The sequence below is a fragment of the Zophobas morio genome, unplaced genomic scaffold, assembly GCF_036711695.1.
Source record: "Zophobas morio isolate AGI-343-1 ecotype UQ-CSIRO unplaced genomic scaffold, CSIRO_AGI_Zmor_V1 ptg000031l, whole genome shotgun sequence".
Taxonomy (NCBI): Eukaryota; Metazoa; Arthropoda; class Insecta; order Coleoptera; family Tenebrionidae; genus Zophobas; species Zophobas morio.
Genome location: NW_026972136.1, coordinates 13114830 through 13128550, shown reverse-complemented (window position 1 = coordinate 13128550; position 13721 = coordinate 13114830). Strand labels below are relative to the sequence as shown.

General features: G+C 33.4%; 1 protein-coding gene across 4 annotated transcripts in view; it reads left to right on the top strand.

The window, feature by feature from the left end:
- The window catches only part of LOC135139673 (calcitonin gene-related peptide type 1 receptor), a 159475-nt gene that overhangs the window by 141115 nt on the left and 4639 nt on the right, over nt 1-13721 (top strand). The gene's annotated exons all lie outside the window — the stretch shown is intronic.

Sequence of the window (13721 nt, the reverse complement as noted above, 5' to 3'; positions counted from 1 at the left end):
AGATTATTTGTCTAATAAATATCGAGATGGTAAACAGACGGACAGACATTCGGAAACGAGAGACTTCACTCACGCTCGGGAAGTAAAAATGTATTGTTGATGTTTTTACAGTGCGTGTGTCTATAGCATGTCAATCTACCTTATAAATCAGCCTTTAGTTACAATAAAGTTATGTAAAAATTAGAGGCTACTACGATTTATAACACCCTCTCATCCGCCCTGGTTGTTATGGGGTCGTTTATGTACATATTCCATTTCATAGATATTATAAGCTAATAATAAAAATTGGTCTAAAGAGTTTAGACAGTACTTCCCTCGCTGTCGGAAACTTGACGACTACATGCCTATTGTGTTTTTTTTCTCATTACATTTTTGTAGTGGGAATTTAAAAAAAAATTGCGATGACGTCATCAACATTTTTGCAAGGACACGTATATCAGTTGGGATAGATGTAGTGTAATACTAAGAATAAAATTATTATATTCTCAAATTTTCGGGAAAATGAATTGGGTCGTTTTGAATATTGATTTGTAATAATCAATAAAATAACGAAACAATTTACTCACGTATACGTATCAGAGGCAACTGAAAATCGTGCATGTATAAACATTCTTAATTTAAGATGACAGGCGTAACAGCATACGTGAGAGTCAAACAGAGAAACTGTAAACAAAACGACCATCGGTTTTATTGGTTCGACTTCCGCTTATTATATAAAACATTGGGTTTTATTTTAATTCTTGACGGTGAAATTCACAATTGGTTGATTATAAACATGTCTATTTCACATTCGCGGAACCAAGTGGGCGCATAAAACAAATGCAGGTCTGTAATGTTAAAGTAAAATGTAATGTAAATAAGCGTGCTCCCTTATGTTTCAACCGAGTTTTTCCTTTAAGAAATTTTGTGTCTACCAAATTGGGTTGGTTGGGGTGTAATCCTAATAATAAGTGTTGCCTTTAATTTAATCAATAAAAAAAATTGACTTTATTAATTTTTTTGAACCATCTCTTAAGAAAATCTAAAAAATATGAATGGAATGATATATCACAAGTACAAACTCATCATATTTTTTGCATTTTAGATAGGATTTATTCAGCAAAATTTAAGGGTGACGTCATCAATTTTTTTAGGAGGGATGAACAAATACATTTTGAACAAAAGTTTACCATGCTTATAATAACTTTAAAATATTCCCAAGATTTCAAAGCATTCGGTTTTGTAATTCCTGATTAAATCGATAAAATAAATTCACGCCTTCATTAATTTTTTTGAGTCACCCTGCATATGCAAATCCAAAAATATGAATGGAATGATAAATCACACGTACAGACTCATCATATTGTGTACATTTTAGATACGATTTATTCGGCAAACTTTTGAGCTGACGTCATCAGTTTTTTGTAGAAGATAACCAAATATATTTTGACTAAAAATTTATTACGCTCTTTATAACCTTAAAACATCTGCAAGATTTCAAAGCATTCGGTTTTGTAGTTCCTGATTAAATCAATAAAATAAATTTACGCATTCATTAATTTTTTTGAGTCACCCTGTATATGCAAATCGAAAAAATTTGAATGGAATGATAAATCACAAGAAGAGACTCACCATATTTTGTACATTTTAGATAAGATTTATTCAGCAAAATTTTGTGGTGACGTCATAAATTTTTTAGGGGGGACGACCAAATACGTTTTGATCAAAAATTTACCATGCTTATGATAATTTTAAAATATCTTCAAGATTTCGAAGCATTCGGTTTTGTAGTTCCTGAGTAAATCAGTAAAATAAATTTACGCTTTCATTTATTTTCTTGAATCACCCTGTATATGCAAATCCAAAAAATATGAATGGAGTGATAGATCACAAGTACAGACTGATCATATTTTGTACATTTTAGATATGATTTATTCGGCAAATTTTCGAGCTGACGTCATCAAGTTTTTGAAGGGGATAAGCAAATATATTTTGACTAAACATTTATTATGCTCTTTATAACCTTAAAACATCTGCAAGATGTCAGAGCATTCCATTTTGTAGTTCCTGATTAAATCAATAAAATATATTTACGCATTCATTAATTTTTTTGAGTCACTCTGTATATGCAAATCCAAAAAATATGAATGGAGTGATAAATGACAAGTACAGGCTCATCATATTTTGTACATTTTAGATATGATTTATTCGGCAAACTTTCGAGCTGACGTCATCAAGTTTTTGGAGGGGATAAGCAAATATATTTTGACTAAACATTTATTATGCTCTTTATGACCTTAAAACATCTGCAAGATTTCAGAGCATTCGGTTTTGTAGTTCCTGATTAAATCAATAAAATATATTTACGCATTCATTAATTTTTTTGAGTCACCCTATATATGCAAATCCAAAAAATATGAATGGAGTGATAGATCACAAGTACAGACTCATCATATTTTGTACATTTTAGATATGATTTATTCCACAAACTTTTGAGCTGACGTCATCAAGTTTTTGGAGGGGATAAGCAAATATTTTTTGACTAAAGATTTATGATGTTCTTTATAGCCTTAAAATATCTGCAACATTTCAAAGCATTCTGGTTAGCAGATTGAAAATTAAATTTCAAAATGTTGTTTTATAATTTTGATTTTTTTTCCAAAAATCTGGACGTTTGGGGTGAAAAGTCGATTCAGAATTGTAAACTACATGTGTAGGACTATGTTATTTTATACAATTGAAAACCCATTTACTATGTACAATTTTGAAGTGACGTCATCGCATTAGTGGTGGGGATGATTAGACAAATTTTGGTTAGCGTTTTACCATCTACATGATATTCTTAATATAAGTACAAAATTTCACAACAATCGGTCGAGTACTTTCGGAGATTATCTGTCTAATAAAAATCCGGGGGCAGACGGACAGACGGACAGACGGACGGACAGACGGACGGACAGACGGACGGACAGACGGACGGACAGACGGACGGACAGACGGACGGACAGACGGACGGACAGACGGACAGACGGACAGACAGACGGAAATGGGAGACCTATTTCTTCGTCTTCTAGGGGTCATGAAAGATCGAGAAAACGTAAAAGTAGAGAGTCGGCCGACGGACTCGATTACAATACTTCCTTCGGGAAGTAATAAAGTGAAATATAAAATGTTATTATTTAAAATTATATGGTTAATTACGCTGTTGTAAGTAGCAAGGAAAAAGATTTATCCCAAAGCATTTTCTATGAAGTTTGATTACCTATTTTATAAGATTATCCAGGGCATCTAAGGGTTTAATCAGAATTTATCTGTCTGGAGTTGATGACATTAAATTGAGTTATACGTTTAATTAAACTGACACGACACCTTCTAATTAACTATTCTAGTGATTACTTTAAATTTAATATTCATTAATAACTAAGATGGAGAAATTGAATTCATTACTTTAGTCTGCACGCTCTCGGAGTAACAAAATCTCCAAAAGCACAATTACCAATTATTCTGAGAATTGATGTAGGTACAGGTAATTTTAAGTAAGCTCGATTAGATACAATTACTAGTCAGGCTATGATCAATATAATTTACATTTGTGTCCATTTTTATTTCCCGGGCGTAAGCTAATGAAGATGGTAATCGAATTTATCGGACAAATGTCCACATTTTTTAAATGCTTTAATGTTATTGAACACGTCCATTAGATCGTTAGCTCGGAAAAGTTCCTAAACTGCAACATCTGGGATAATTTGGATTCAAACTTACCAGACATAAACGCTACTCCAGTTTAGATTATAATCATCTTAACTAGTATGGATGTCAGTAAAGATGACTTATCTTTGCAAATCACTTGTAGATACAATACGGTCGCTCATTCACACCCGCTAACTTTGACCCTTTCGCTGTTATCTGCTCTAACTAGTTGAAATACTAAACCTTTCAGTTACCTAAATTCTACTAAAGCTGTAAACCGAGTGTCATAGCCACCGTGGTGACCCAACAAGCTTTTAAACCGCACCATGTAAGGACGTGAATCAGGTCTTGGTAATGAGATTTAGTGAGCAAAATACACGTATCCTGTGATGAAGCTGAGCTTTAAATTAGCAGGACCAAGAGTGTGAGTGGTTAATTTGTTTTAACTTTGTAATTTAAAGTTTTGACAAAGGTTATAAAAGTGTAATCAGAGTTAGAATATTACAACATGAAACTTAAATTTCTTTACGATATTGCGCTTTTGTATGTAACGCAAGAAAAACTGTAATAAAAATTTAAATCATTCCTGCTTTTATTCGGGGTAAAAGTATCTTTTCCAAAAAACTACTGCTCCTGTAACAAGTTTGTGTGTATGGTATGCAAGTTACTATCACGTTACCACAAAAGCTAGACATTTTCTAAAAATTTCCCACCACAAATGTTTTTCTTGAAAGTGCAGATTTTTTCAGAAATTAGTTATTGCCAGAGAGTGCAGATCCGAAGTGACGAGCAGTCATTCAGACAAATAATAATAAATACGCGGGCGGTACGTCAGGCGATACATTTGGCTGGGCGACTGTGCATTTTCAAACTCAGTGCTGTTGCGTTCAGTTCAGGGTTTAGTTTATCAATTTTTAAAGAAATTTTAACATCTAGGAGAACTCCTCTAACTGGGGAGAACCTGGAAAAGCTTACAATTGTTGCACTTCCACGATGCCGACGCCTGGTTATTGCACTGGTCACTAGTCAGCCTACAGTAAAAGTTTAACATTAATTCATAACTGAAAAGGTATTATGGAAAATTGGAAAGGTTATAATACACAGACCGCATACGTATTGAAAATTAGATTCCTTTTGAAATAAATTCAGTTTCGATATATTCATTTAGCGTTACACTACTAAAATTTATCACCGGCGTTTAGAATATCAAATTAAATTGTGTATTCAATTTGAAGATTAATCCCATAATGTTAATTTACGTCGTAATGGTAATTCATATCTCACAGTACTAAAGAGATGTTTCATTATGAGGGGACGTAGGAGCCAGAGGAGAGTTACCGGATCTGTCTCGTAATGTACTATCGCACGCGAAAGTATTCGGTACAGACGGGTTTGCGCCGATTTTAAATAAATTACGATCATTGCATTGGAGGATTCTAACCCCTGAACCTCATATACGGGTTGCGCCGATTACTCCACGGGGAGTCTACGATTGCTGTAGTAATGATAAGCGACCAAAGAGTAAATATGAAAAAGTTTCATTAAAAAAAACGAAATATAAACATCTAAATTTATTCAAGTTTTCAAGAAGTTTGTTACGGTGTGAAGATGCAGACTTAAACTGAAATCTGTCCGCAACCCCTTCCAGTGTTCATTTTGATGAAAGAATTTCAAATCTCTGCTTAAATGATTTCTTTTCGTGTATTTTCACGGGTAGTGACGTACTATTAATGTTAATATGTATAAGTTCTGGCTTGACATTATTATAACACTAGAAATTTAAAAATGTCCGGAGATGGGGGATAAAAACTCTTATTAAAACTGGAGTGAAAACATTCACAATAATTGGTCGTTCTAGTAGATAGAGCTCCTGCATTAGCCCACATTTTTGGTGAAAATTTTACAGTTATCTATATGTATAGTTGTCAGCAAGACACTCGAAAATTTTGTTAATTTGGGGTTTTCGGGAAAGATGCTAATGAGATTAAAAGCAAACAGTCTCCGGGTTGGGTAAGGCCAAATAACTAGCGTCTATAATTGATTAATTGCCTATAACCGATTAATTGCCTATAACTGAGTTAATGTCCTTATATTCAGGCATAAAACCCGAACTCCGGATTTTTCTAATCCATCCTTGTGACAAATAAAACCTGCGTCCTGCGATTGCAGCATTTGGCCAGACTGAACAGATTGGTATATGAATTAATTCTTCAAAATCACAAGTTACATGCGTTGGTTTAAAGTTTAATCTTAATTCGATATATTTTTCATTGATAATTTGAAAATATTTTAATGATTATAAACTGTGGGCTTTGTTGGGCAGTAGACAAAAGAACCATTGGAACGTAATGTCCATGTCCATGTTTTAGTCCATGAACTTAAAATATTTGATGAACAATTTTGGGGCATATTGATATCCATTTTCAAATGCACCGTGTACAATCTACATAATACATTTTGTCGTCTACTAGCATTATAATTCTGTCGTTGTAGAGGTCAAAATCGTTCATAAGTAAGCCGATTCCGGCAGACCGTGCCATAATATTGGAAATCATGCCGTAATGCTGTGCCCTAAAGGCGTCATGACAACCTAAGGAAATTATAATTTGTATTTCCAATAATTGTTATTCCAGAGGATGAAGTTGTTAGCGCAGCAGTCGACTCAGTTTTGGAAATGCAAATTAGTCCACTGATAGTACTCCTGGTACTAGTGGAGGTGGAGGCAGAAATACCGCTGGTAGCACAATTAGCACCAGTTGTAATGGATCCAAAAGTAGATTATGATATTGGGATTAAAAGTGCAACATTTTTTGACGAGTAATTGATTGTATTTGCTAGGTGAAGCGATAAAAATAAAGCAAAATCTGAAGTAAAATAACTGGATGCAAATACACAAGTTATTACGGACATGTGGCGGCCAATTTAAAATTATGGCAGTCAACAAGAGAACAAAATTTTAATACAGAACTCTATGCAGCGGCAGCGACACCAGAGGGCTAATTTCCTTCTAGAGCAGCATTACCCATAGGGGGCTTTGTAGCATGAGCGGAGTTTGGGGCTCCTAGTCGTGGCTGCTCTTCCACCGCGACGGTGATTCTATTCAACAGACAAGCACTGCCGCCCAGCACCCCTCTATCACGAAGAAACGTGCTTCGCTACACGGTTACGGTTACGGTCGCAAACTCATGGTTGGAAATCACGGCTATAAACAAGCTTACAACATCTTTTGTCCAGATGGCGCGGCCGCTTGCTCGACAAGGAACCGCGCACTCCGCTTCCACTACGTGTTTTTGTATTATTTAAACTCAATTCCATTTAAATGTTTAATTTCTATAACTCTGATATTAAATTACAACTGAACAAGTGTTAATAAAAAAAAAAAATTGGTCTAAAGAGTTTAGACAGTACTTCCCTCGCTGTCGGAAACTTGACGACTGCATGCCTATTGTAATTTTTTCTCATTACATTTTTGTAGTGGGAATTTAAAAAAAATTGCGATGACGTCATCAACATTTTTGCAAGGACACGTATATCAGTTGGGATAGATGTAGTGTAATACTAAGAATAAAATTATTGTATTCCCAAATTTTCGGGAAAATGAATTGGGTCGTTTTGAATATTGATTTGTTATAATCAATAAAATAACGAAACAATTTACTCACGTATACGGTGCGAATTCATTGCGGTTGCGGACTGCACTTCGTTTATTTGAGATTAGAATAACGCTGTTTCGTTGCACTCTGCTGTTAATTCCCGTTCTCATTTACTTAGCCGTTTGATTAATAAATCGTTAATTATATTTTTGGAATTAGTACCCATTAAATTCAGTGATTATCTATCACCCGCTACTGAGTCCCGGCGATCCAGCGCGTCCCCACCTATAATCGTGACGTAGCCCGACAAAAATCCGCTGTCTAGTAATATGAAAGGCAACTGAAAATCGTTTATGTATAAACATTCTTAATTTAAGATGACAAGCGTAACAGCATACGTGAGAGTCAAACATAGAAACTGTAAACAAAACGACCATCGGTTTTATTGCTTCGACTTCCGCTTATTATATAAAACATTGGGTTTTATTTTAATTCTTGACGGTGAAATTCACAATTGGTTGACTATAAACATGTCTATTCCACATTCGCGGAACCAAGTGAGCGCATAAAACAAATGCAGGACTGTAATGTTAAAGTCGATGTAAATAAGCGTGCGACCCTTATGTTTCAACCGAGTTTTTCCTTTAACAAATTTTGTGTCTACCAAATTGGGTTGGTTGGGGTGTAATACTAATAATAAGTGTTGCCTTTAATTCAATCAATAAAATAAATTGACTTCATTAATTTCTTTGAACCACCTCTTAAGAAAATCTAAAAAATATGAATGGAATGATAAATCACAAGTACAAACTCATCATATTTTTTACATTTTAGATAGGATTTTTTCAGCAAAATTTAAGGGTGACGTCATCAATTTTTTTAGGAGGGATGAACAAATACATTTTGAACAAAAGTTTACCATGCTTATAATAACTTTAAAATATTCCCAAGATTTCAAAGCATTCGGTTTTGTAATTCCTGATTAAATCAATAAAATAAATTCACGCCTTTATTAATTTTTTTGAGTCACCCTGCATATGCAAATCCAAAAATATGAATGGAATGATAAATCACAAGAAGAGACTCATCATATTTTGTACATTTTAGATACGATTTATTCGGCAAACTTTTGAGCTGACGTCATCAGTTTTTTGTAGAAGATAACCAAATATATTTTGACTAAAAATTTATTATGCTCTTTATAACCTTAAAACATCTGCAAGATTTCAAAGCATTCGGTTTTGTAGTTCCTGATTAAATCAATAAAATTAATTTACGCATTCATTAATTTTTTTGAGTCACCCTGTATATGCAAATCGAAAAAATTTGAATGGAATGATAAATCACAAGAAGAGACTCACCATATTTTGTACATTTTAAATAGGATTTATTCAGCAAAATTTTGTGGTGACGTCATAAATTTTTTAGGGGGGACGACCAAATACATTTTGATCAAAAATTTACCATGCTTATGATAATTTTAAAATATCTTCAAGATTTCGAAGCATTCGGTTTTGTAGTTCCTGAGTAAATCAGTAAAATAAATTTACGCTTTCATTTATTTTCTTGAATCACCCTGTATGTGCAAATCCAAAAAATATGAATGGAGTGATAGATCACAAGTACAGACTGATCATATTTTGTACATTTTAGATATGATTTATTCGGCAAATTTTCGAGCTGACGTCATCAAGTTTTTGGAGGGAATAAGCAAATATATTTTGACTAAACATTTATTATGCTCTTTATAACCTTCAAACATCTGCAAGATGTCAGAGCATTCCGTTTTGTAGTTCCTGATTAAATCAATAAAATATATTTACGCATTCATTAATTTTTTTGAGTCACTCTATATATGCAAATCCAAAAAATATGAATGGAGTGATAAATGACAAGTACAGGCTCATCATATTTTGTACATTTTAGATATGATTTATTCGGCAAACTTTTGAGCTGACGTCATCAAGTTTTTGGAGGGGATAAGCAAATATTTTTTGACTAAAGATTTATGATGCTCTTTATAGCCTTAAAACATCTGCAACATTTCAAAGCATTCTGGTTAGCAGATTGAAAATTAAATTTCAAAATGTTGTTTTATAATTTTGATTTTTTTTCCAAAAATCTGGACGTTTCGGGTGAAAAGTCGATTCAGAGTTGTAAACTACATGTGTAGGACTATGTTATTTTATACAATTGAAAACCCATTTACTATGTACAATTTTGAAGTGACGCCATCGGATTAGTGGTGGGGATGATTAGTCAAATTTTGGTTAGCGTTTTACCATCTACATGATATTCTTAATATAAGTACAAAATTTCACAACAATCGATCGAGTACTTTCGGAGATTATCTGTCTAATAAAAATCCGGGACGGCAGACGGACAGACGGACGGACAGACGGACAGACAGACGGAAATGGGAGACCTATTTCTTCGTCTTCTAGGGGTCATGAAAGATCGAGAAAACGTAAAAGTAGAGAGTCGGCCGACGGACTCGATTACAATACTTCCTTTGCTTACGCTCGGGAAGTAAAAAGATTTGGTGTGAAGTAAAACTTGTGCAGACAAAAAATTACGTGAGTTAGAAACTGCAGAGCATGCAAATCTACGTTCAATTTAAATTATACAGCAAAGAAAATTACTGAAGTTAAAAATTGTGAGATAGAGAAAAGTTGTATAAGGTGAAAAATTGCAAAACTAACAAAATTACATGAGTTTAATATTTTATGTCCATTCGAGTTATCGGTTAACTTTTAAAAGTGAAGTTGTTCAGCTGCATTATGGGCCATCGTTTTACATTCCCCAAACAAACACAAAAAAAAAACATAGCAGGCAATATGGAGGTTCAAAATAGCATCGAACGAGTGCGTCGTTGAAAAAAATGCGTCAAAAATGATCAATCCTGTGGCGCTGTGCAAATAATGGCTTAAATCAGAGGAAATAGAAACCACATGAGCCACAATGTTGTTAATTTGTTGAACGAGATTTTACAGTTCAAACATATGCTCGATTTGAAAACACTCTTTTAAAATGGCCGCTGCCAGAACAAAGAATTTACCTGATGTTAAATTATGCCACACTTTATCCAAGTGATTGGTTACTTAAAACAAATAGCTTTGAGAGCTTAACCCAAACAGAGACATGTTAAATAAACACAAAATGCAACAGGCGTTGCGAGAAAAGCTCCTCGGTGATGTATAAATGATATGATGATAATAACTACTTAAGGGGAGAAATTTTTAATCCCCCCGTATCTCACTCCACGATATTATGAATTCTACCGCACTTTCACGGTCCTTTTCCCATAATGGGACAACGTTAACTTAATTTAACTGCCGTAAATGAACTATTAGCAATCTTATGTTAGGAATTAAGAAGTGTTATAATGTAACATTTGAGTATAAACATCCAGAAATCTTATTCATAATTTGGTCAACAAAGGGTGAATCCTGACTAAGTGAATTTCATGAAAACTCCTGCAAGTGCTCTATCTCAACAAATCTAATGTCTGTTAAATTGTGTTAGAACCAGTTAACGATTAAAATTCTAACATGAACTGTGAATTTACAAACAATAAAACAAATTTACACCACATGCTCGCGTCGGTCGAAAATCCGCATATTTCCTCTTGGAAAACACCGCAAGAATTATAGCTACACGTGCTGGCGTCGTTGTTACGATTAATTGTCGTTAAACAAAGGCTTCCCCCTTTTTTATTAACTACCAAACCAACTAAACTTAAGCTTACTCACCACGTGGTTTGATACACAACAAACAAACCAAAAATGAAATCTCTCACCCCTCTATCCACCAAATCAACTTCTACCAACCCACTCAACAGAAATTCCCTAGGAGAGCTACCCACTACCCAAAAAAAAACTAAACGTCCACATGGTAGCCTATGTTTAACGATTTTCGTGTTTGGATTTTTTTTTCAAATTCAAATTATTCAAATGCAATTTCGCGCCGCTGTTAATTTTTTTAGCGGGAAATTTTAATTCAAATTAGGTCACCACAGCAGGTATCATATTTCACACCTCCGCACTCAAGTTAGTGAAAAAAATGTTTTGTTTTGCAATTTCTAAGTTAAGTTGTAAATTGTTGTTATACAACTTTGGATGTCTAGAGTAAAAACTCAACATGAATTCATAAACTACAAGTGGAGTATGTTATTGTATAAAATTGAAATAACAGTTACTGCCGTAAAAGTTGGTGATGACATCATATCATCGTTGGTGCGAATGATCAATCAAATCTTGGTTAGCATGTTATGATTTTACCATCTACAAGATATTCCTAATATACAAACAAAATTTTACAACAATCGGCCTAATTCGCGTAACCTTATATTAGATTTTGTATCAAATATGCCAATGTTACTCTGAACTTTTGACAAAACAGTGTCGAACCCCTTTTTTGAGAATGCCACGGTTAACAATTTGGGTTTCGCTAACCCCCCGGGAAGACCATATACAAAGCACTTCAGATACCTGGCAATCCTGGCATGCAATCCCGTTAGAATATGTGCAGGATTCAGGATGTCATGTTGTCAATACCAACACGTCTCCAAAGCATAACGATTCAACTGATACTACGATTAAGTATTAACTTTTTTGAAGTAAAAATTTATGCTCTACAACGCTGTTTTCAATGACATTTAGGTGACATTTTAGAATCTTCAGTTTCAAAACAATTCTTCAGAAGGACGAAATTTTAGACATGTCTACGTGACTTTTTAATGACGGAAAGCTAAATTTTGTTGGCAATTTAGCAGTAATTGAGAAATAGGCAATTACACTTTTTTATACCTTAATAATAATAAATATTTATTTCGACCAATTCTTTTGTTTAAAAATGGCATAGTATAAATTCTTAGGACGTAAATAAGACTATAGAATTACATCTGGTTGTATCGAATCGCATCATTTATAATGCAAGTTTTAAAGTACAGCTAACTTAAAATGAAATGAAGAAACTAAGAACAAATAAAATTATCTCGTTTCAAATCATGTTGCAGTTAGGGTGCACTAAATTGTGTAGAATCCTTGTATTTTTCACACTAAAGCTTTTAAAGTATTAAATTTCAAAAAACTAACAAAAATGAAATCTGCGAATTCAATACGAGAAACAAAAACACTTACGAATCCATTTTCGTAGTGAGTCTGATTATTAAACATCATTTATACTTATTTCTTCTTCTACTATTTAAAAAGAAAATATGTTCATAATGTCGCTGCAACTGTAAAATTTCGTATCGCTTTGCTCCGTAACAAAGATAAAATTTTATTAATTTACAAGTTTAATTATAATACATGGCAGAGAGGACGAAGTGAAGGTATAATTTATAGCCCCCACATGTTTGCATGTTCTGCTTGAATAAAACTGTGTGAATACAAATGATCGGCTTTTTGCAAAAGTTAATAAAAGCTTTTAAACAAAACGTAGTCCAGTAACACAAGAAGTTGTAATGATCCACAGTGGAAAGGATGATAAGAAACTTCGCTATATATTTTAAAACATTTGAATTGAATGAATTGTAGCCGCAAACTCACAAACAACTTTTAGTCGAAACGGAATATTAATTAAAAAAAATCAAACCAAGGTTGATCACTAGATTAAAAATAATAGATTACAGGAGCTGTGACCCAGTTTTTATAAAGCTGGAAATGAGCTTTATATTTCTCGTATGTTTTTACGGTTTATTTTCAATGTTTTAATGCGTTGAGGGAATCAGAAAATTTTACGATGTCCGATTTAATCAGGTGGGTTTTACACGAAAATGAACTCTCTGTTGCAAAACAAAAAATATGTCTATTGCACAGCTGGCCATTTATTACTCTCTGCTGCAAGTGTAATTGGTATGAGCAGGGCGCAGCAGTTCTGCGTATTCCCTGTTTCCATCTATCTGTCGTGTCATCTGGTGCCAATTTTATAGATACAGATAATCTCCGAAAATACTAAATTGATTATTATTAACGTCAAATTTTAGAAGTATCATTCAGAAGGTTTTACAAAGAACTCGTATAGTCTGCTTTAGAATCTATAGTAAAACTTTTTGAAATTGTGGCAAGGCTTTAACATTGGTTATAGAACAGTGCTTAAAATTATACATCTCATCTAGAAAATTTATTATCTTACCTCATTTTTTTTTAGATATTTGTTAACAAAAAAGTTTATAAAAGACGGGTAATCAGACAAAAAAGGAAAAAAAATCTAAAAAAAATTAAATATCGACATTTGTCCAAAATGATTTCTAACATAACTTTACTCCTAGTAGAATTGATAAATAATATTAATATATACATAATTACATAAGTGTAAAAATCATGTGTCATTTTGTTGTATTAAATAAGTATGTACAACTAAACTAACGTCTACAGGGTGTATGTTTTATTTGATACAACCCCTGTGACTTTTTTATTCTTAAAGATAAACCTTTAGTTATTGAAGCAAATTTGT